This window comes from Anolis carolinensis, chromosome 3 (genome assembly GCF_035594765.1).
Source record: "Anolis carolinensis isolate JA03-04 chromosome 3, rAnoCar3.1.pri, whole genome shotgun sequence".
Lineage (NCBI taxonomy): Eukaryota > Metazoa > Chordata > Lepidosauria > Squamata > Dactyloidae > Anolis > Anolis carolinensis.
The window spans coordinates 233,807,696-233,833,204 of NC_085843.1; the positions used below are offsets into that span (position 1 = coordinate 233,807,696).

At 39.7% G+C, this 25,509-nt stretch overlaps 1 protein-coding gene across 2 annotated transcripts in view; it reads right to left on the minus strand.

The window, feature by feature from the left end:
- The window catches only part of slit1 (slit guidance ligand 1), a 181,307-nt gene that overhangs the window by 115,776 nt on the left and 40,022 nt on the right, over window positions 1-25,509 (minus strand). The window lies entirely within an intron of this gene.

Here is a 25,509-nt window from a genome sequence, read left to right on the forward strand (position 1 = left end):
GTGGACATGTGTTATTCAGCTGTTCTGTTTCTGTTATAAGTTTCAATTATTTGATGTTTGTACAAAGTGCCACTTATGAAACGGCTCTGCTTCTGTGAATACAGTCCTCCAGACACAAATAAAGAGCAACGCATCCCTACCACAGCTGTATGCCTTTATATACAAACTGAGTTCTCCTGCTGTAGCTTAGACACTCACAGGAACATAGAAAGCCACATTGTATTAAGTCAGACCATCAATCCATCACAACCTAGTATTGTTAACACTGATTGACAGCACCTCTCCAAGGGTTTCAGGAAATAGTCAGTTGCTAATTCTGCTCTGGAGATGTTAGGGATTGTATCTGAGCTCTGCATTTGAAACAAGTTTTCTACATAATTTCAAGAAAATGAATGACAACTACCTAACACAGTGGTTCCTGACCTGTGGGCTGCAAGAACGAATATCCAATCCATGGACCTTCTTCCTCTTTACTTATTTATTTTATTTTGTTAATTTTATTTCTTCTACTTTCTGCAGAGCTGACCATTGCATTGGATAGACCACATCAGCTCTAGATTAATAAATATATTTTTCTGTAGGCAAGCAGATGGCGACTACTGGATGGCAAATGTTCTGCATCAGAATCTAGAGCTGATGTGATCTATCCAATGCAGTTCTCTGAATCAGCACCCCAAATAACCAAACCAAATCTAAAGTTAACCAAAAACTGATTCGTAACCCTTTTGGTACTAATGTTGGGGAGTGGTCCCTGGTCAAGTGGTCCCTGGTCAAAGTGGTCCTCAGTCAAAGTGGTCCCTGGTCAAGAGGTTCTTGGTCAAAATGGGCCCTGGTCAAAAAAAGGTTGGGAACCCATGACCTAACATGTTGCTTTACTGGTGCAATGAGTAACATTTTCAAGTTACTTTTCAAATTTTACTTTAAAGGACATTTTTAGGCATTGTAACAGGATTTCTTTTTCAAACCATATGCCACTGTCGTCTCAAAATACCCCACCCATATATAAAAATAATATTAAATATTAACAGCAAAGTGAAAAGCGATGTAACATGTTACTTCTAAAACAATGTGACAATTAATTATGAGGATAAATTTCATTATAAAGATAATTTTGCAAGCTCTGGTATTCTGCCACTGTGCTATGTGTCTATCTAGTGCTATGCTATGATTGGCAGGAGAGTTTGTTAGAATTCTATTCTCTGAAAAGAAAGCAGCCAAGAGACAGAGACAAAATGTATTTTGGGTGCTCCATCGATTTCTGCAGAAATGTTTTACATTCTAGCACCTCTTTTGCAGACACAATGGGTCCTTCCAGACAGGCCCAATATCCCAGGATCTGATCCCAGGTTTTCTGTTTATCCCAGTTTATCTGGCAGTGGGGAATCATATAATCCAGTTTAAAGCAGAAAACCTGGGATCAGATCATGAGATATAGGGCCTGTCTGGAAGGACCTAATATTGCACCTTCATGGGGACAAAACAGGCTCTTACTGCTATGTCCTACTCCTTCCCTGCCATGCATGGCCTCAACTCTACTCTCAAACTGACAGGTCTTTGCCTTCTGCCATTGTAAGAGGACCTAAGAAAAATCCAGCCTCCACCTAAGAGACGTAAATTAAGGGTACAACGTCATTAGATATTTTTATTATTATTTAATATTAATCCCTTGAAGCCCCCATTGGTGCAGTGGATTAAACTGGTGTTTCGCAACCTGTGGGTTCCCAAATATTCTGGTCTTCAATTCCCAGAAATCTTAACAGCTAGTAAACGTGCTGGGATTTCTGGGAATTGTAGGCCAAAACACCTGGGGACCCACAGGTTGAGAACCACTGGGTTAAAGCCTTGGGCCAGCAGGACTATTGGTCAGCGATTCGAATTTGGGGAGAGTGGGTGAGCTCCCTCTGTCAGCTCCAGCTTGAACATGCAGGGACATGAGAGAAGCCTCCCACGAGATGGTAAAGCATCAAACATCCAGGCATCCCCTGGGCCACGTCCTTACAGATGGCTAATTCTCTCACACCAGAAGCGACTTGCAGTTTCTCAAGTAACTTCTGACACACACAAAAATGTTAATCCCTTGCAAATTTCATCAACATTGTTCAACAAGATTAAATACCATAGTCACAAGAAGAACATATTGTTCAGATTAATATGAAGCTAAACTAATTCCTTCCTAAATATTTGTATTCAAATGGATCCAGTGCTCAATAAGTAGAGGGCAAACTTGTTCTATTATGATTCACTGTGAGCCCAGACTTGAGCAGATATCCTTGTGCAGTGGAATGTTTGTAATGAAGCAGACACATTTGGTAGGGATTTGCCTGTGTGCTACTATCTGTAACCATCACGAACACAAATCGACATAATTGGATGCTATCCCATGCTCAGGGTGACAAATACCAGAAACTGTAGAAAATCATTTCAGGAAAAGGGTACACACATATAGAAAGATAGGAGTAGAAATAGAAAAAGCAACCAAGGGAGGAAGAACTGCTCAGGGGCTGCTGGAGTAAAGAAGCCACAGGTTTTGCTAGTTAGAAATCAGCAAAGTGAAATCCACAGGCAGGGAGCATCTAGGGCAAGTGCACTCCATAAACACATTAAATTTGCTCAGCTATAAGGCAGTCTGTCATCTGTGCAAGCTTCACATCCACTATCCACTCCTAATAATCCCCACTTAAAGTACACAGTAATATCCTTTACTTCTCTATTTCCCACAAATTGAATTATCCTAGATAGATTTGCTTCCTAAATCGTTGGTAATTTTATTTACTTTTGTTAATTGCTTTGACTTATTTTTATTATATGGATTGAACTAAACCACATTAGGAGGATGGTCTTTTTAATTCTGCTAATAGCATCTAAACCCTCGAAGGGATTATTTTCTATGCATCTTTTGGTAAAATAGCATTGACCAGCTGGATGGATGGAATTCGCTTGCAGTGTGTGAGGATAGCAATGCCAGCACTTCATTGAAAACCATGGGTTTTGGACGATCTTATTTGCATTGATAAAGAGGAAGAAAGGACAGGTTGCTGCCCTTTTTCCATACACTGGAGGACATGCAAATGACAATCAGTAAGGACTAAATGCTCTAAATCCCACCTGTTACTGGAAGCTACACAGAGCCAGCACTGCTTAGCACTTAGGAGACCCAATGAATCCTAGGTAATATAGAATATACTTTAGAGGAGGGAATTGGTAAAACCATTTTCAAAGACTCCTTGCTTAAGAAGCTTTAGGAAATTCATGGAATTTCCATACATTGTTAGGCAAGCTGGAAGCATACTATTCATACACATGCACCCACACTATTCATCCCAAGACTTTAGGATCTGGAAAGAAATATGAAAAGCACATTTGTCACATTTATTTTCTTCTGCTGCTTCAAGTAACACAGCAGGATATACATGGGGTTTATCTTACTTCATCCTTGTAACAACCTTGTGAAGTGTGTTATGTTGGCCAGAAAATGAGCCACCCAGTCAGCCTCCTACGCATGTCTACACAGAAGTCAGCCACACTGAGTTAAAGGAAACTTACTCTTAGCAAAAGCCTGTATAATAGAGCTACAATTAGAATGGATAATTTAAGGTAGCTGTCTCAGATCCAGACTTGATACTGGCCTATAAGCGGTTGGCTGTCAGTCTTTAGTGGGTTCCAGAGAATAAAATAAAAGAGTTGTAGTCAATGGGCACAAATGTGGTGCCAATTCATTGCACAATGGGGGGAAAACTTGCCAGTTCATAACATCAGATGGCTTAAAAAGTAAGCAGTGTGTATGTATATACATACTTCCAATTTTCCTGTCAACTTAAAGTGAACCCATGAGTTGTACAAGTGTTGCTTAGGCAAGGAATTCTCAAAGATGGCAGTTCCTTCTTCTGAAATATAGCCTTCAGAACCTGGTATTTGCTGGCAATCTCCCATCGAGTACTAACCAGGGTTGATCCTCCTTAGCATCCAAGATCAGAAGGAATCATGTGTCTTTTAGGTATCTAGGGGCCTTTCCACTCAGCCACATAACCCAGAATATCAAGGCAGAACATCCCACTATATCTGCTTTGAACTGGGTTATCTGGGTCCACACTGCTATATATTCCAATTCAAAGCAGAAAATGTGGGATATTCTGCCTTGGTATTCTGGGTTATATGGCTGCGTGGAAGGGCCCTAGGCCCCAAGAAGTAAGCTACTAAGAACAAGAGGGATTCTACTAAAAATTTCAGTCGTGAAAAACTGCTCTTTGTTGATTGATTATTTGTATAAAGATTAATTTGTATGTGCATGGGGATATATTTGAACTATTTCTGTATGCAAGATGTCCTTGTGAACTAGACAAGCAGATCTAAGCTGTGTCAACCACACTGCCAAGTGCAGCCTTGTAATTCATACGGAATCCTCTTGGATGAATTGCTTTGGTGATCCTCCTCACCCATTAGTACCTCATTTGTTATCTCTGTCACCTAGCCACACTGATTCTTTGTTGGTTTGAGCCCCCCTCCCCAGCCCTCCCTGGCTGCCTTCTTCCATCCCATTTCCCTGTTGAGTACTGTTGACATTACTGGAATGCAATCCTCCATCTCCCCCACTCCTTCCAAGCTGGGTTGTACAGACCTAGACACTCACCCACCCCTTGCCATACACAAACAAACACACACACCCAACCATTTTGGCAAAACAAATTTCTCCTCCTTATTGGTATTCGGCAAATGACTCCCTTGCCTTGTTCCCACAGAAGGGTCTTTGTCAAATATGCCATGCCACCCACCCCCAATGCTGTGAGGATTGTGGGAGAGAGCTGCAAATAGGAGCCAGTGCCACTGCTGGTGACAAGACTTACCCGTCATCAGGGCAAAAGCATGAGGGCAGCACAACTCTGACCTTGCAGGAAGCAGCATTCAACAGGAGTCTTATTTCCAAGAAAAATGTCAGGTCAGAAAGCAGTGGTGGAAAGAAAAGTCAAGCCCCATACGGATGACAGATTTATATCTAGATTTAGCTGACATGACCAAGCAGCAAAATACCACATAACAAAATCCAAAATATACATACCACTATTATGCTGGTGATACCTTTATTAGACTGATGAAGAAATCTGTAAGCTTCAAAAGTTTGCCTAATGTATTTTGTGCCTTTTGGTTAAGCTAATAAAGGTACTGTAATGTGTATTTTGAATCCATCATGGAAATGCTGGGGAAAGAGTCAAAACTCTCTCTCTTCCCCAGTACTTTGCCACTAATCCTTATTTACTTGTTGTTGTTGTTGTTTTACAGTATTGTAACAACATATGCCATGAATTGCTTTGAGCAGCGTACAATAGCACCAAGAAAAATAAAAGCAGTTTAAGTACAAAAGCTAGAGCAGTGGTTCTCAACCTGGGGTCCCCAGATGTTTTTGACCTTCAACTCCCAGAAATCCTAACAGCTGGTAAACTGGCTGGGATATCTGGGAGTTGTAGGCCAAAACACCTGGGGACCCACAGGCTGAGAACCACTGAGCTAAAGTGATATGACATTTCATTCAAGTAATTATGCCCTCAGGAAGAAGCATCTGGAAACTAAAGTTGTCCTGTGGACAGCCCTCTAGGTATGAGAGAACACTGTACATTGTCAACGCTTTGGGAAATGCTCTTTCCTGGACTATACATTGCACAATCCCCGTGATAATTGGGGGACTCTGGAAGCTGGAATTCAAACAACATTTTTTTCCAAGTTATAGGTATTTGCTTCATTATTAAAGTTTTGGACCTCCATTCCCATTGTTTTTCAACACATGTTCGAGCTGGAGCTGACAGAGGCAATTTGAAAGAAAAAGTCAGTTGTATTTATACAGGATGGCACAACAACTGTGCTGTCTGTGGAAGTGTCCAGTCAAGTTTCTTAGGATCAGTTTCAACTGGTGTAGCCTGATGACACAGATGGCACTTGAATCAGTCTGTCATAGCACTTGTGTCCATATTGACAAATGAGACCTGGTACAGTGAATTGATGGGTAGGTCTCAGTGGTTGCCTTCAACTCCAAAGAAGTCTAGTAACCCTTACCTAAGAAATTATTATTATTATTATTATTATTATTATTATTATTATTATTATTATTATTATGTTTATTGTGTCTATTTATACTCCACTTTTTCTCACCACACAGAAGACTCAAAGAGGCTCCGGATCCAGAGGTGAGTTAAAATTATCAGCAATAATCCTTTTCCATGCAAGTTACTTCCATATATGGTAGCTGTGGAAGCTTCAGATATTCTTAGGAAAAAAAAACTAAAATTGTCTAGACCTTTCAAGTGTGGATTCAGAGCAGGATATGGTAGTGAAATAGCTCTGGTTCCCTTGACTGATTACTGCTTTTGATCCGTCTAGATCTCTCAGTGGATATCAATATCTCTTGGATCAGTTTTGCAGGACAGTAATAAGAGGTACTTTTTTCTCATGTCAGGAACAACTTGAGAAACTGCAAGTTGCTTCTGGTGTGAGAGAATTGGCCATCTGCAAGGACGTTGTCCAGGGGATGCCCAGATGTTTGATGTTTTACCATCTTGTGGAAGGCTTCTCTCATGCCCCCACATGGGAAGATGGAGCTGACAGACGGGAGCTCACCACGCTCCCTGGATTCGAACAACTCCTATCTATAATGCCAGTTCCACAGAGGAATTGAGGGATTCCTGTTCAGACCCTTGGCTATTAAGCTACACACAGAGATCCATCCTATCTCCATGCTGCAGATATCTGTATGAAGCTGCTAGGTAAAGTCATTAGAAATTTTTGAGTTAGATATCATCACTTTACTACTGATACTCAGCTATACTCCTCCTTGTAATCATAGTAAGTTGAGGCTCTACAAATGCTAGATCAGTGTCTGGATGTTGTAATGGGTTGGATGACAACAACAACAACAAAACCCGAAAGTGATTTTCAATGAGGTTTTGTGGATTGATGGTTCTGTGGTGCAGGAAACAGTCTGTCCAGAGGGGTTACACATCTTCTGAAGGTGCAGGATCATAGCTTGGGAGTTACATGTAGATCCATCTTTGTTATTGAAGGGTAAAATGGACACCATGACTTAGAATGAGTCAGCTTCAACTCTTCCACTAACAATGGTCTTCTCTGGGCAGAGATAACCTAGACACAGTAGTTCAAGAACAGATAACTTCCCAACTGGAGTACTGTCATGTGCTCTGTGTAGGGCTGCCCCAAAGTTGATTTAAAAGCCACAGCTAGTGAAAACTGCACTGATGATATTGTTGTCTGGAATATCCTATAGCCATCATAATATAACATCATGCTGCCTCTCTTACAGTGGATGATTAAAATGTTCTTTTTTATCAATGCTTTTAGTATCTAAAGATTGTGCTGATATGTGATTTAATGTGTTTATAATCATGTATATGTTTACATCTATTTCAATTATTTATTACTTGCATGACATGGAGAAAGGTAGAAGAAAATATTAAAATAATATCTTTTTCTATCAAATGTTGTATTCAGACACTGGACACACCCAGACCTTTTCCAGCAATGCACCCCATGCCATACTTAAACTGTATATTTTTAATGTAATTGATCATCTGATCATTTGAAATTCATGATTTGGAACTGAGTAAACCAACGGAAAAGTCAACCTATGATGTCTATATGTTAACCAAGTTTCCAAAACAAGCTGAGAGCCAGTGATTTTTGGTCGGGGGGGGGGGGGGAGGAACCACCCAGGACCATTTTTCTCTCCACTCAAATGTCAAGCCTTCTACATACATGGATTTAAATATATATACATCAGGAAGGGAGTAGAAGGAAAGCCGGCGGCATTGCTATAAAAACCCATACCATAATGTCTACTTTTGTCTTTACTTGGAAGAATATGATTGTGATAGGAGTGCTGGGAATGTTCACAGAGGCAGAAACAGGGCATTGTCATAGTATTGACTAAAACAATAACCTTGGTTTGTATATACTGGCTGGATAACACAGCTGTGGCGGCAAGAAAGCAAGGAACAATGACAGCCCATTGCCAGAAAAGCCATTAAAGCAAAATATATTGGCAGAAAGTCTAGCAATAGCACCACAATTGGTGAATACAAAATACATAACCCAACAACATGAATCAGGGTGATATTTTTCTTCTCTCTTGTGAAAATGGCTTGTGTATATAGAATTCTGCATTGTTTAACAAACGTGTTTCCTTACAAAAAACTCTCTTATCTCCTTTCTGTTGGGATTCATCCTGGACTACTCAAGTCTAAATGTAGTCAGATAGATGATAGAGTTAGATTGAGGGAATCCTTCCCCCCGTCCAAAGCATGCCTAGATAGGATTCACCATTGTTTCCTGGTTCCCATCCTATTTAGGTCAGCCCACCCTTTGATGTTCCTAGAAATGTAATCTCTCCTAGGGCTCTGACGTAACTTCCCCAATTTGATCCTTTGGAATGTTTATGGCCCTAGAGAAGAAGTGACCAGACCCAGGAGGTTGACCGCCATTCCAGCTTCCTGCTTTGTTCCAGAGAGGACGCACCTCTGTTCTCTATTAGTCAAGATGTAGCCTATCTATAGAGCTTTGTTATTTTAATCCGTCTATGTGTATTAGAACAGGATAGATCAGTTAGTTAGATCCAAACCTTTTCTATCCATCAATGGATTTCTTTTTACCTCAATAAATGCTTTTAATCTTTAAAGCTAACTTTGCATCCCTTTTGCCTTCCTGATGACACAGAGGCCTTCCGAAACTCACACTCGCGTAAGTCTAAAGTCTCACCCTGCTGCAATTCTTTACTCTGCTATTTTAATGGGAATTTGCCTCATAAAAGAGGGTGATTAGAGCTTAACGGCTCTTCCATTCCCAACACATTCACAATTTCCTTGGTTGATCTACATTAGCTAGCCATTTCTCTAGCTGCAGTACTGAATTTCCCTGGTGGACTTTTATACTATGGAAAGATAATGATCTAAGTGAAATTCTTGGATTAGAAGTAGAATCTTGGGTTGTTGGCCACTTTTCTGAAAAGGATGAAGCCTGGTTCAGTTAAGACTCAGCTTTATTTCATAGAGTTCAGAAGCTGAAAGCACTGAATTTCTTGGATCCCTCTGACACTAATTTGAGGCAAAATAAGGCAAACAGGCAATACACAAACATTCAAATGTACATACAACACCTAAGCCTTTGCTAACTATTGAAAAGTTTCAACAAGAGGAACAGCTATGTAGAACCATCCTAAGGGGGGAAGAAGAGGAGGAGGAGGAAGAAAGCAAGGACTCTATGTGCTTGCCCGCACACTTGGATATTCCTCTGGCCACATGGTGCAGCTACTTCAATAGTTCCACAACTGTTAGGTCAGCAAACGTTCTAGGGACAGCATGCATAGCAAAGAGACACGCAGACAACCCCTGCTGTCTAAAGCCCAATTGCTCTAATATCAAAGAGGTGAAGGGATTTAAAGAGAAAGCTTGCTTGGGAAGCGTTTTCCAACAGGAATGACAACACTTCTTCTGCCAGTATCAACTTTGTGACTGTTGTAGATAAGTCACCAGAGGCTAATAGTTTAACTGATGATTTAGAGAGGATTGTGAGTTTTCCTGTGGCACAAAGTGATGGGCCTCAAGTCTGGGAAATGGAAAGTGCAGGGCCTCAAGGGCATTCAGGAGAGTCAGAAGTAGCAACAGCAGACAAGGAATTGAGTGGATTGCTGAGTGATAAGGAGGGTTCCCATGGGAACCCACCTGCAGCTACAGAGATCAACTAAAGTCTTTGTTTACAAATCAGAGCCTAAAATAGATTACGTTGTACCGTCAGATTACGTGGGAAAGTTGTGAAAGAAATTCACAGGAAACGGAATGATTTCATGGGTGTCTGTTAAACAAGTTGTTTACTTTAAGGTTGGTTCAGGCAATGCTGCATTAGAGTGAGAAACTAAGCCTGAGTTCTCTTGTTCATGATTCAAGTCAAGCTTTGATTTTGGATTCACTATATCCTGGAAGTTTTCTATGTTCGTGTTCATGTACTCTTGATCAAGTATTTACTAGTTATAATTCCTTATTGTGGACTTATGCTGTATCTGTGATTTTTGGCTGTTCCTGGACTTGAGATATTTGGATTGTTGTTTGGTTATCCCCTTTTGCTAAACCTTTTTGGATTATATAACTTCCTTTCTTATTCCTGACTTTATATGTTTTTCATATGGTTTCTACAATAAACTGTTTCCAGGCCTGGGGTACAACAGTGACATGGTGAACACGTGGAGATGGAATTTTTCAAACCAGCTTCTTACTGAGCAGACTCATTGAGCAGGATCCTGTACTTTTTCTTATTCTCTCCATTTGTGACCACATAACATCTTAGACCTACAGGACTAATTTCTTTCCCAATGGCTTGGGTACTACTTAGTGACCCAGTCACATTTCTTTCTACCAGTGTTCTTTTCTGGCAATAATAATAATAATAATAATAATAATAATAATAATAATAATAATAATAATAATAATAAATTTTATTTTTATACCCCGCCTCCATCTCCCCAGAGGGACTCGGGGCAGCTTAAAAATATAAAACAAGCATACAATGGTATCAAGTACAAAAAACATGCAGATAAAAATTAAAAAGCATAAAATAAAATCACAATCATTGTAAAACACAGGTTAAAACACAGCGATGAAATCATAAGATGAACTGGACAACGTGCACTGAGTGAAACTTGTAAACATGAAGGAAGTTAAGGTGCTATAAGATCATGGGGAGAACCTTAAACTGGGGTGAACCCTGTGGCTATATCGAAGAGTTAACCAACAGGTACAACTGGTCAGAAGTAACCGCCAGTATAAGGGTTTAACATACAATGGGCGGTACTTATTAAAAACCTGTGTGAAGAGCCAGGTTTTCAGAAAGAAAGGACAAGACTTTGGGATGAACAAATAGATTCAAGTCTATGATGAGCTATCTATCTCCTCTTTTCCCTTCTTCTCTCACAATTGTGATCTAGGTTGCCTATTCATCCTGTACCCACTCAACGTGGGATAAGTATCATGCTGTTACAGTCATTCTACATTCTACAGTCATTATAAGTTTCTATTTGTGCTCTTGGTCTTAGAAGAAATAATTTTGATTTGAAATCTCCTTTTGTGGGTGATCTATACAACTACAGTTACACGAAAGACAGGAAGATTCCTATTGTGTAATATAAGTTACTAGCTGTGCCCGGCCACGCGTTGCTGTGGCGAAGAATGGTGGTATGGGAAATAAAGTATTGAGGAATTGGTGGTAGTTAAGGTAAAGGGTAAACGTTTTCCCCCGACGTTAAGTCCAGTCATGTCTGACTCTGGGGGTTGGTGCTCATCTCCATTTCTAAGCCGAAGAGCTGGCGTTGTCCGTAAACTCCTCCAAGGTCATGTGGGATGACTGCATGGAGCGGCGTTACCTTCCCGCCGGAGCAGTACCTATTGATGCACTCACATTTACATGTTTTTGAACTTCTGGGTTGGCAGAAGCTGGGGCTAACAGTGGGGGCTCTGTCCGCTCCCCCAATTCAAACCTGCGGCCTTTCGGTCCAGAAGTTCAGCAGCTCAGCGCTTTAACATGCTGTGCCATCAGGGGATATTATTTCCTAAAGGTTGTGAATATACAATATTTCTGATTGTTTGTGTTTTTTTGTCTGTTGGAGGCAAGTATGAATGCTGCAATTAGGAAAAATGATTAGGATGTAATGGCCTTGCAGATTTAAAGCCTAGCTGTTTCCTCCCTGAGTGATTTTTTTGTTGGGAGGTGTTAGCTGGCCCTGATTGTTTCCTGTCTGGAATTACCTTGTTTTCAGAGTGGTGTTGTTTGCGATATTTTATGTGCTTCTACTATCTGTGGCCCTGAGAAAACAGAGGATTGGCCAGACTTTGATGATGGGAATCCTTTGTTGGGAGGTGTTAGCTGGCCCTGATTGTTTTCTGTGTGGAATTCCCCTATTTTCAGAGTGTTGTTCTTTATTTAGTGTCCTGATTTTAGAGATTGTATTGTTCTGTTTTATTCTACCACATTAATTTTTATATATTCTGATTTTAGTGTTTTTGAATACTTGGAGCCAGATTGTATTCATTTTCACGGTTGACCGCAACACAATAATAATAATAATAATAATAATAATGATAGTAATGATAGTAATAATAATGACTTTGGTAATACATAGTGCTTCACTGCCTTCTCAGCTTCCTTTCTGGAAGAATCCTTTCTTGGGAGGTGTTAGCTGGCCCTGATTGTTTCTTTTGTGGAATTTCCAATTTCCTTGCTTTATTTACTTTCTTTATTTCTTTATTACTGTCCTGGTTTTAGAGATTATATTGTTCTGCATTATTCTATCCTAGAAATTATTTCATATCAAAGTAGAATCTCACTTATCCAACATTCGCTTATACAATGTTCTGGAATATCCAACACAGTCTGCCTTTTCATAATCAATGTTTTTGTAGTCAGTGTTTTAAATTAATTGTGATATTTTACTGGTAAATTTGTAAATACAGTACAGTAAAGTCTCACTTATCCAACATAAGTGGACTGGCAAAATGTTGGATAAGCGAATATGTTGGATAATAAGGAGGCGTTAAGGAAAAGCCTATTAAATATCAAATTAGGTTATGATTTTACAAATGAAACACCAAAACATCATGTTAGACAACAAATTTGGCAGAAAAAGTAGTTCAATACGCAGTAATGCTATGTAGTAATTACTGTATTTATGAATTTAGCACCAAAATATCACGATATATTGAAAACATTGACTACAAAAATGCGTTGGATAATCCAGAATGTTGGATAAGCAAGTATTGGATAAGTGAGACTCTACTGTAATTACTACATAGCATTACTGCGTGTGGAACTACCTTTTCTGTCAAATTTGTTGTATAATATGATGTTTTGGTGCTTAATTTGTATAATGATTACCTAATTTGATGTTTAATCAGCTTTTCCTGAATCCCTTCTTATTATCCAATATATTTACTTATCCTGCCGGCCTGTTTATGTTGGATAAGTGAGAGTCTACTGTATATTGATAATCTTATATTATCTGCTTAGAACTGGATTATATGAGGATCCTTCTTCACAGCTGTATAAAATGCACACTGAAGTGGATTATATGGCAGTGTGGAGTCAAGATAATCCAGTGCAAAGCAGATAATATAAGATTATAAATGGGTTATATAGCTGTGTGGGCCTTGAGTCTACACTGCCATATAATCCAGTGCAAATTAGATAATCTGTGGAAGAAGCCTAAGTGAGGCCTAAATTTGCCTGTCCCCTAACTGAAACCTGGCTGTCCCTTGGTTGCTAGGCAACGAAGTGGGCAGAGATTAGCCCTCTAAACTGGCAGCAATTGGATAAAAACAATTATTGCTCTCCCTCTAATTAGGACTTTATTTTTCTTTTCTTTTTGTTGTATCAACCCTGAGGCATGGGTGATGGGTTGTGTTGTGAAATTTCGAGGTTGGGGGGCCTGTACTTTTGTTGTTTTGTGGGTTGCCGTGATGCCATCACTCTTTTATATATATAGATTGTGCTTCAGACTAGTACCAAAAGCAGCATTCCTGTTACTACAACTGATTGCCCTGTATCTTCTTAGACACAACAAGGCCTGAATCAATGTGGGTCATTTCACAATATGCATAGAAAGGAGAGGGATGGAAATATATTTGGCTGCATGATTGTCAAGGTCACCTTCCCGCCCTGATAATTTTCCTTGATGCGAAACAAGATTCATTTTTAACAGCTCTTCATTTTCACAGTGACACTGTCCTCCTCCTTGTTGGAGGCTGGGGAGAGGAGGAAAGGAAGGCCTAGCCCTTTGTTCCTTCGTCCAGTGCTGACAGTTTAATTAAACCCCATTTGAAACAGGGTCAGGAAGGTCAGGTGCTCTCCAGCAAAATATCAACTAAGCATCATTTCCAGGCACCAAGGCTCCTTAATGAGACATTCCCTAGAGGACAGAGAGCACAGGTTTAAGGACATTCATTTCTCTGCCATAGAGATAAGAACATCCATATGTCCACCTCGTTCAGGTAATGCACATTATATAGGCAATGTGATGGCCTAATTCGGAAGCCAGAAAGAACAGAAGATCAAATGAGGGAGCAGATTTCACATCAACATAGTATGCATCTCTTTGAGTGACCACTGACAAATCTCAGTCTAACCTACCTTACTAGGACTAGAATGGGACAGATCTGCATAGGAATGTCAACTCCTTAAAGCTAAAAATTGGTTATAAATAACTGCACTGCAGGTAAAATCTATACACATATTAAAAGTGAAAATATGTATGTGTATATGTGGCTGGGGTGTACACTTACACAGACAGGCTTCTACTTCCACAAATAGCTATAGCTCACACTATGCTGGAGACATCAATGACCCACGCTCCAACAACACTGCAGGTTATAGCGAGCGTCATGAACATGTCCAAGAGCCCTGCCAGTGTCCAATATTGCCCACCACCCAAGTGAAGGCCTTCATAAGGTGACAATTTCATCCTAGATTTTATGTGTTTCTTCTACCACAGTGTTCCTTTCTCTCTCAATTGGTGTGGAATTTGCATGACCCCGCCCACTGCCTCTCCCATAACCCTTTCATACACTTTTCTATGGTGCACAGCAAACAGTAGAATTGATCAGCAACTGAACATACTGTAAGGGTTTGAGGGACTGACTCAACATGATGAAAGTTGTAGTCCACTCTGCATCAAGACGGAGCACTGTGACTCCCACCAGCAATGGACCTGGACAAAATTTGGGACACAGAACCCCCAAGACCAATAAAAAATACTGGAAAGCTTTGGGGGGGATTCACCTTGATTTGGGGAAGCTGTAGCTCACTTACATCCAGAGAGCACAGTGAACACAAACACTGATGCTTGCATGCCTGATATGCCCAAATTCGAATACTGGAAGGGGATTGGGGGGAACTGACCTTCATTTCTGGGAGTTGTAGTTCACTGACACCCAAAGACACTATGACCATAATCAATGATGGATCTGGATCAAACTTGTCACACAGAACCCCCATGACCAACTGAACCTACTGGAGAGAACTGAGGGGGAATGACCCATCATGGTGAGAGTTGTAGTTCATCCTGCAGCCAGAGAGCACACTGAACCCCACTGATGATGCATCTAGAGCAGGCATGTGCAAACTAAGGCCCAGGAGCTGGATGCGGCCCCCTGGGTGCTTACCTCAGGCCCTGCTTATTTTCCCTGCCCTCTTGGCATAAGGATGCAGTGGCTCACTGTCTCCTAATGCAGAAAGGATGGGGGAGGAAGGCACACAGCAGCTGAGAGACCTCTGGAGTGCTCTCAGCCACCACATGTCTCGCCCTCCTCCTGACATAAGGACGGTGCGAACAGCCCTGTCCTTATGCTGGGAGGACAGCTCAAGGAAGGTTGAGAGCCCTCTGGAGCACTCTGGGGTGTCGCCTGTCTCGCCCTCCCCCCAACATAATACTGAGAGGATAGCCTGAAGATCAAGGAGTATTGGGGAGGAATATTGGGGAGGAGGATCAGGGCAATCACCACGTTTCATTTTCCTCCCAACATAGGGATGGGGTGAGCAGCCTCATACTTTTGCCAGGAGGACAACCTGAGGACGACCAGGGCCCTGCCCCACCCTCTCCTGGCCCCGACCTCTCCCAGGTCCTCCTCCTTCTAAGTCCATTCCACCCAGCCCGGCCCTCCCGGTGAGGCCCACAATGCGGCCCCAAGGAAAAAAAGTTTGCCCATGCCTGATCTAGACCAACTTGCCCAACATGACAAACTTTAACTACTGATGGAGTTTCAGGGGTTAACCTGGCATGAGTTGTAGTTCACCCACAACCTTATGCATTTTGTAAAATTTAAAAAATTACTTTTTCAAATAACCTGGGCAATGCTGGGTACCCAAGCTAGTATTTATATAAAAAATGTCAATGTTACATACAACGCCAACTAGGATGGAAATTTCAGAGAAGGTGTTGTATTATTAAATATGCTGCATCAAACTCAGCAAAGATTCTTACAGCCACTTAACACCTTTAAAATGTTACAAGACTCTGTTGTCTCAGCCAGAAATTAATATGTTTGCTAAAAGGAGTGCTCAAAGAAACATGGAAGCATCCAAAAGGGACAATCACAGGCTCACATATACACTGAACCAGATGAAATGTGGATAGCTAACCCAAACCGGCAAATCATTCCTAGAATTAAATCCCATCTCCTTTCTTTGCCCATTACTGAAATAATTTCCCTCAACAGTATCTCCTTTCATTACCCTTTCCTTTCTTCCTTCAAAATGTTTTTCCTGAATCTAAAAATATAATTCTTTGCCCATCTGCTGACACAGAGGTTTCCTAAATTAAGCTGTCACAGCTAAAGAAGTTTTTGTTAGTCACCTAGAATTGCCTCAAGAAAGCATGCAAGATACAAGAAAGCATCTTTAAAAAGAAACCTCCTTTGTATTTAAGGGGCGGTGGTGCTCTGAAGTGAAGGCTCATAAAATGAGCTTCATCAAGCAAATGGAAGGATAGTTGACTTGGAGAGTGTCACCAGTTCGAGCTGCCTTTCACGTGCTGACACATGGCAACAGTGGTTTAGTGCTCTCAATGCTGGTAGTGCTCAGAATTTTGTCCACTGAAATCAACTGTACTTCATTTGAATCCACCTCAGCACAATGGGAAAATGCTATTCATGCTGCAGCATGCATAAGTAATTACATATATATACATATACACATTTACATACATCCATAATTGTGGGGTGAGTTTTATAGTTAGTTTAGGATATTAGAGCTGGAATACTCCCCAACTGACAAAAGCAGAAGTAGCAGCACAGAAGCATTCAATTCACAAGTCCCAGAGGTCAGAACATTTTTTTATTGGTTATATTTATATCCCAACTCTCCACAAAAATGATGATCAAGTTTTTTAAACTACAGCGTAACCAAAAACCAAAGGAATTCTAAGACAACAGAAAACACAGTGACAAATAGGTAAGTAGTCTATACATCAAAGACCTTCGTGAATGAAAATGACCCTGGACAATGAATTGAACCAAATACAACTCCAAACACTTGCTGTGCGGCTTCAAGTCATTTCTGCTTATGGTGATTTTAAGATGAACCTATCATGGGATTTTCTTGGTTAGATTTGTTTAGCGGGGTCTTTGCCTTCCTCTGATATTAGTGAATGTGACTGGGTGTAAATGTGAATTTGACCTCCATACTGTAACCCAGTGGCTTGCCATGGCCACACATGGATTTGAACCCTGGTCTCCTGTAGTGCTCAAGCCACTACACCACACTGGTTCTCTAATAACTAAGACAGCTTATATCATGAATCCTTTAGTTCCAAGGAGAATGTCCTACCAATGTGAAAATGCAGGGCTTGGAAATGCCAAGCTTGTGAAAATAAATATTTTGCACTACAATTTCCATTGGCTTTGCCGGAAGATTCTAATGGTTGTAGTTTGAAAAAGTAACTTGTATTTTATTTTAGTGTGTGTATACAGGGACATTATGTTAAGGCATGATATATATTGTGAAACCAGGAAGGGGGGGGGGTGTTAAATGGTATTTTCGGGCATCCTAGATGATTCCCTCCTCATCCATCTTCTGCTGATGAAATTTGGATTTACAAGGCTGGTATCAAAGACGGAGCTATTTAAAGCAGGTGGTGGAGGCTTCCATTTCACAATGATTATCTTAATTGTAAAATCCAGAGGTGACCTTCATGCAGGCACAGTTCCAGCCAGTGTATGCTATTTATGTATGTTTGTCCTAGTTCCACATATGTATAACCCAGGATATTTGAGGACATGAATGTCAAATCATATGTCCAGTTTTTTAATTGTGTCAGAAGCAACTTGAGAACATACCGCAATGTCCAGTTTAAAATAGTTTTTAAATTAGATATACAATTCAATGATTACCATCTTTTGCTATGGAGTACTGTGAAGCTGTGTATCACATCAAAACCTATAATAATAATGTCCATAGCTAATATGAAATGAATGCTTAAAATGACGAGCCACTGCTACTGCCAGTTTAAAGTTTAGTGTTAAGACAACATAAAGGTTTGATTTCTTTGACCAACTAAGCCTATTCTCTCACATGGATAAACAGGCAGGGCAGATGAAAAGTAGCGATTCCATGGACATCTTTAAATCAACCAATGAACTACTGTACTATTCTGGTAAAACTTCCAGTGCCCCATACAATTGAATAAAGAGCCCAAAGTCCATAGTATGGTACCAGAGCACAGCAATCACAGTATCCATATCCAGCTCTTTTAACAGCCTTGAATTCTAGCATGACATATCTTTCTCAGCCATTATTGCATAACCTGTTGGAAAATAGCTTAACTCAGTTTTTGATGACATATCCTTTTGTCAAATGTGACTCTCCATGAATATGTGGAGTCCACCTTCTGAAAACCACTAGTCAAGAGAAGCATGACATTGTTAGAGAAGTCAACTCTCTGAACAAATTTTATTCACAAGCATTCATGTAATGGCACACAGGTTACTCAACACAGGCACACAGATTACTCAACAGTCCATGGTCTTTAATATACTTGTACTCACTGAAGTCTATAAGCATACTTTTATATTGATGTCTCTAAACAGCAACATGCATCCACCTCCAGTGCGGTCTGGACACATACATCTGTTTTCACTGAAGTCCAAACACACACTGAATACAAAATTGAGTCCTGTGTCTGAACATGCTCAATACAATCACATATCTATAACCCCTCCCACACCAAAGAGGTACAAACTGGCAAATCAACATACACATAGAATACAGGCTAGCAAATATATACATTAACAATAAATAGTGAAAGGCTTGGGAGGTAACTATCTCCAACAGCCATGTCTTTTTAAGAAATTCTCAGGCCATAGGATATGAATCATACATTTTATTATATTTTAATAGCAATAAACACAATTCTTCCAAATGCTGCAAGTGAGTGGCGTCAAGCCACTCTGTTTAGAGACAAAATGAGGCTACACACACACACACACACGGTCTTAGAACATGCAGTGAAACCTTGTGGTATGTATAAAAACATATTTCAAATTTGATAAAATACATTTCAAATCTTGCACCCGTGGGGCAAAATTCTTCTCCCCACAAAACTGGTTATTGAGAAAAATATGTTTATCCACAGTTTATTTTGATGTTTGAATTATGTGTAAGCTATTGCTCACTAGTTTGGATCTTGAAAGAGAAAGCAGGGTGGTGATGGTGGTGATAACAAAAAGAACAAATCTTGCTCTCCAGTTACTTTTCAACTTCAGCTCCAAGACCTCCTTACTAACAACTATGCTGACTGGGGAAACTAAAGTCCAAGACTTTTGGAAAGTAAAGACCAAAGTAGTAAAATCAATAGTAGGTTAAGGGTTCATCTTTCTTCTTTTTCAAAGCCAACAACAGAAGACAATGTTGCTTCCTTCCGTGTTTCCTGACCACCTCTCAGCCCACACTGATGAGACCAGGACCAACTTGCTTGCATCCAGCATTTTGTTGTAGAGCCAATTTGTTTATCTAGGCTTACAATTTGTCATATCTAAAAAGGCTTAGGGATTACCATGCTACCATGCAATATTATGCGCATGCTATTTTAAAAATTTATATTCTAATGGACTGAAGGCTGTAAATCACTCATGGTCAGGCAAGAGCAGCTGCAGAAATAGATTTCTCCTATGTAGGGCTTAATTCATCCACAACTTTCTCATTGAATTCAGCCTGGTTCCCTTATTAGGGGTTGTTTAACTGTATGTCCTAGACCTCCTCACATAAATCTACAAACTGAACATTTTTATTTACTGGAAGGGGGAGATATATTATAGGGAGGGACAGACTATCAAACAACAGTGAACAACTGTTAAAGAGCTTGGAGGAGCAAAGTCGTAAGCCAATGGCAAGGAGCCAGATCAAGTCACCCGCTGCCATGGCAATGGCTGCCTCAAAAACCATGCCTTTTACAGGGCTTTGGCACAGGGCGATCCCCTCTCTTGTCCCTTTATGTGGCATACAAAACAGAGGAAACCATCTCCTTCGAACTTCCTCTCACACTTCTTCCTAAGATCTTACATCTGGATGAGAAGCAGGTCCTTGGCTGTACTGGAGATGGTTGCACATTTCTCCCTTTCTTGTTCTTGAGAGATCAGTGTTCCTAATAAACCAAGCCAAACCGACAATCCACAGAAATCAACTTGGCATTCTCTGAAATGGAGTTAAATGAGGAGAAATGTCTACGCTCTAAAATATCTGATTTTCTCCTGTGGTTGTTGTGCCCTTTTGCTAGTGAGAGAATGCCACCCACTGGCTGGCAAAGCTGGACTTCTACATTACCAGATAGATAAGAGCATAATGCAGAAAAACAGTCTATTTACATTTTTTTCAGGGTAGTTCAGACCGTTTGCAGAGCTTGGCTTGCCTAGGTAAAAATAAAACACAACAATATTCTTGTGTTTAACTATACATATAAACTTTATTATGGCCCATGGACCCACAGCTGTTAAGTGGATAACATACAGGAGTTTACAGAACATTCAAAACTGGAGGAAATGTGCTTAAATAGCAATTTGTCTCCCTTAGTTCTGACAACAGGTGCACCTACACTATGTAGTTAAAGTAGTTTGACACCATTTTTACTATCATGGCTCAATGATAGGTAATATAGAGTCTTTAGTCTACTCTGCCAGAGTGGTGGTGCCTCCCCAAACTACAAATCCCAGGATTTCATACCCTTGCGCTATCACAGTGAAAGTAGTGTCAAACTGCACTAATTCTGGTGCAGGAACTGGTTTTGGATATTTTATGGAACTACAAAAATAACCTTATTGTTGCAGTGTGCCTTCAAGTCATTTCTGACTATTGGCAGTCCTAAGGCAACCTTACAATGGTATTTTCTAAAGTTGAGAATGTGTGACTTGCCCATACCACCCAGTGGGTTTTCATGGCTGAACAGGATCTGAACTTTGGCCTCCAGAATCCTAGGGCTTTTACACATGGTTAAAAACTCGGAAGTAACTGGGTTAAAAGAGGAGTTGGCTACATGAGGTTTTAATAATGTGTGGGCAGAACTGGGTTAACAGCTGAAAAGCATGTGTTAAAAAGGTGTGCTTAAAACCCGATTCTACCCCCAAAATGTGCACCTTCGCATGACTGTATATCACTGCAGTTATGTAAAATACATGCTTCCCTTCCCTCCTCCCTGTGTAGACTGCTTCAGCGCATATACACTTTTTTAAAAGCCCGAAACAGCATATCATCTGATTGGGCTGTCAAAACATAGCCATGGACACATTAACACATTTGTGGCTCAAGGGAAGCACTAGTGGAAAGCAGTTAGAACTCTCTGAAACTCTTTCTGTTAAACTTTATAATATTAAAAAGAGCTTAATTTAAAAATTAGGGGAAGATAATCTGACTTAAGGTTTTTTAAATTCACTCCATTATACACTGGACCTCATATGTGCACATGCAAATCTGCCTGTGTTTACATTAAGATATTTGCATGTGCGCATGAGGTCTAGTGCATAACAGAGTGAATTAAAAAAAAAAACTTCCACCAGATATCTCCTGTCCATCTTAATCTGCTCCAAAGGAAGATGTGAGGGGATCATTTCCTGGGACTGAGAGATCTGTGTGTGAACTTGTTGTCAGGTCCCAGGATTTTTTGCCCCCGATTTAAAACATGGATTTTGGCACAGTCTGGAAGCGGCCTTAGCCCAACGCTCAACCCACAACACCACACTGGCTCCTAGAATAGCTTTAAAGGACAGAAATAAAACTGTTCTCTGTCACAGTTTTGCAGTTTTCAGCAGTGTACAACTTAAATATTCAGTGCATTTAACACTTCATATCTAAATATATAATGCATGCATGCATAAACTCCTAACAGCCATTGACAGGGTGTCTTTTCACTGTTCCATTGGTCTTTTCACTGTTCTGTTTCATATCATCTTTCTAATCTCTTTCCAGACAAAAAACTACTAAAAGATCATTTCTAACTAGAAGGATAATAAATGGAGAAGAAAGTTGTAAGTATTCACTGACAGCATAACTGCAACCTTTCATCTGTATCAAGGACTCTTACTTAGTGTGTGGACAGGAAAACATCACAAGCATATAATTTTTCATAATTATTTTAACAATTTAAATTGCAAATTGATTGATTAAGTGTTTTTATATCATCCCTATATACAAGGACATCAAGGATGCATGCAATAAAATCAATCTGAACATTTTATAAATCCATCCTCTATATTAAGGTCAAGAAGATTAGCCTTTGGGATATAGAAACTGAATATTAAGGCAGCTCTGGAAAATGAGCTGGGACCAGGATAGGAAGGTGGAAAAGAACAAAACCGGGAAAATGAAATGACTCATGCCAAATGCTCAAAATTCCTAGTTAACTGTTCTGAGCCAAAGGCTTAGCTCAAGTTATGAGTCAGTTGCTGCCAGCAGTTCTTCTATTGCCAGCTAATGCAACTACCTTCAATGTATGGGGGATGTGCAAGGTTAAATATGGGCGTGAACATACAATCCTCACACACACACACACACACACACACACACACACACAAATACGTGTGTATACACTTATATTATGAACGTGTCTTTTTCTAACTGAAAAGCTTTGCCAGAAGCTCTTTTCACATCCCTCCAACATGTGATAATGAGCCTCGGCAAATGCCCACTCCCTAAGAGTTCGATAATGTTTTGTTACCAGCTGCTAGTGCATAGAAGAAAACCTGTCATGCAAATCATTTATTCTTTTTCATTTATGGTAGTCAAAGAAATACATGTTTTATATATAAGTGGGTATCTATCTAATGCTATTGGGATGAACCTCAAAGGTATGGAAGGATACACACAAAATCATTTTTTATACTTCCCTAAATTAATAATTTTATTTGAACATTTTGCCTCAAATCTATCTGTGATAATATTTTTGAAAAGGTATCACTTATATTCTGCTTTGCCTAGTTTTATTCTTAACAATTAGGAATAGAAAATGAAGCTTCATATTCAACACCACAAGATAAAAATTCAATGCATGCCCTATTCCAGCTATTTCAGCATGTAATTCATAGGACAGTACACAAATACTAAAAAACTATATTGATACTACTAAAAGTACTAAAAAAGTACACCACTATAGTACTAAAAACTAATTGACACCACTGTAACAAGATGTCCCTTCCATTCAATGTCCATTTGTGGGGCAAACATTCCAGTACATGATACTGCATTCTTTCATCTGATTGTTCCTATTGAGGGCTAATTCAATTTACAACTAGATGTACTGCAGAACATCCTCTAGCTATAACTATGGTCAAATATATTCATCAGCTTTTGAAATTTCATGCATGTGACTAAGCCAGAATCCATAACTGCTCCAGAAATGTATCTCAATGGCCCAGTTTTGCTGCTCAGTGCTTTTTAATAGCATGAATTTCAGTTTGTTGAACCCATAAATTGCAGCTGAAAAGCTGCTTCACCATGAGAAAATACTGTCGTGATACACTGGCTTCCCTAGAAATGGTTTCCATCACTGACATAATGATACCAAGGTTCTCAGCTTTCCAATCCTTCTTGAAATTTCAAAATATAATAAGTAGTTTTTTTTCCATTATACAGTGTTCCCTCACTACTTCATGGTTCACTTTTTGCAGATTCGCTGTTTCACGGTTTTTCAATAAACTCTAAGAGACTATTATAAATCATAAAAAATTACAATTTACAGCCTAAGGAAGGGAGGAAGGAGAAGCCGAAGGGAGAGAAAACGATCCCAAGCAGCAACGGGAGGAGAAGGAGGAGATTTATCAATGTACGATTGGTTGATAAAGACTTCAAATAGTGTATAATTACCAAAATAATGTATAAATACTAAAATAAAAATAGTGTCTTTACTTCGCGGATTTTCACTTATTGCAGTAAGTGAGGGAACACTGTATTTACCCTCATTTAACAAGTCTTTATTCTGCAACATAATCTGGTATTCCTTCCTGAACTTCCTTCCTTGAAGTAAAGTTAGAGCAATTATTTGTCCCTATCTCCGAACAATTCTCTCTAAGCCTTTTAAACAAAGGCTTCTTCTACTGGCTCTAATTCTCCTCAGGAGAAAACTCTATTGACATGAACAAGAACCAGCGAAATTCAATGCACCTGATATATGCATTTCACATGGCAGAGTGTGCTGATCCGTGTATTCAGTGTGTGGAAGAACAGGATTGCTGCAGATATCTCAGTTCTAGTACAGACTTGTCTGACGCCTATGGCAGGTGGTCTCTTATTCCTTCAGTATTTCTATTTAAAGAAAATATTACACTGACAAAGAAATAAGCAGGTAAGCTTTTTATTACAAGGAACAAATCAGTATGCCACTTGAAGAGCTGCCGTTTTTGCAGCTAAGTCTGAAAACAATTTCTAAAGGTTATTAAATTCAAGGAGATTGTGAGGGACACTGAAGGTCCTAATTTAGCATTCTACACATTCCTGTATTGTTCTCTGATCTATACCAGTGCATTTTGATCTAGTTAAGTGGGTTGTGGTGTCAAGTGTGCCAGTGAATCTGCTCTGAATTTGTAGTATGTATTTGTTGGAAGTAGGATTAAGAACTCTAGGTGGCACCTTTAAAGTTCAGACTAAAACTCTGAATGGATTCACTATCCATTGTTATGGAAACTTCCATTGCAAGGGTATCAATTCAAAAGTGAAAAACATATTTTTAGGCATGTCTTCCTCCTGAAGTTCCTTAAAACATACCGTACTTTAAAATATACAATACCTGGCTTCTGATATAGTTTGTTGACCAGTTCAAGTAAAATATAATGATGATGGTGACATTAAGGACATATAAATCTCTATATCTCAGACTCCTCACATGTTGGCCTTCAGAAAGGTTCCGTATACATGGCACTCATAACACTATGTAACCTGATTTTTGTTCCTGTATTATAAATATCATTTTCTAATTGGTTCTATCATGTTTTTGTGGAACATCTTGCAGCACATTTTGTTAGAGTTGTCAATGAATATCTCAGAGTCTCAACCAATACAACATGGGTTGTAGCAGCCACAAAAATGAAGTTTCTGGAGTATAACAACTACTTTCAAAGTAAGTACTGTACAGTTAAACTAGAAATAACACTTTCAAATCTGGAGCAGAAAACGTTTCAAATTTTGTTACATAGTGTAATTTATATAGAACCTGTGTTAACCCATGAATGTGGGCACTTCGATATGGGAAACAGCAAAGATGTGAAAAGTCCTGGTGAAATGGACTTCTAGAGTCCACCAGGAGTATCATGCCTAGTCAGCACCAACATCAGTTAGTCCTCTGACCTTTCAGCTCTTTGTGATCAGAATCTCAAGAGGCAGCAACAGATATGGAGATAATAAAGATTAATTTCTTCCCAATGTGTTGTCAAAGGATTTCATGGCCAGAATCACTGGTTTGCTGTGAGCTATCCAGACTGTATGGCCATGTTCCAGAAGCAT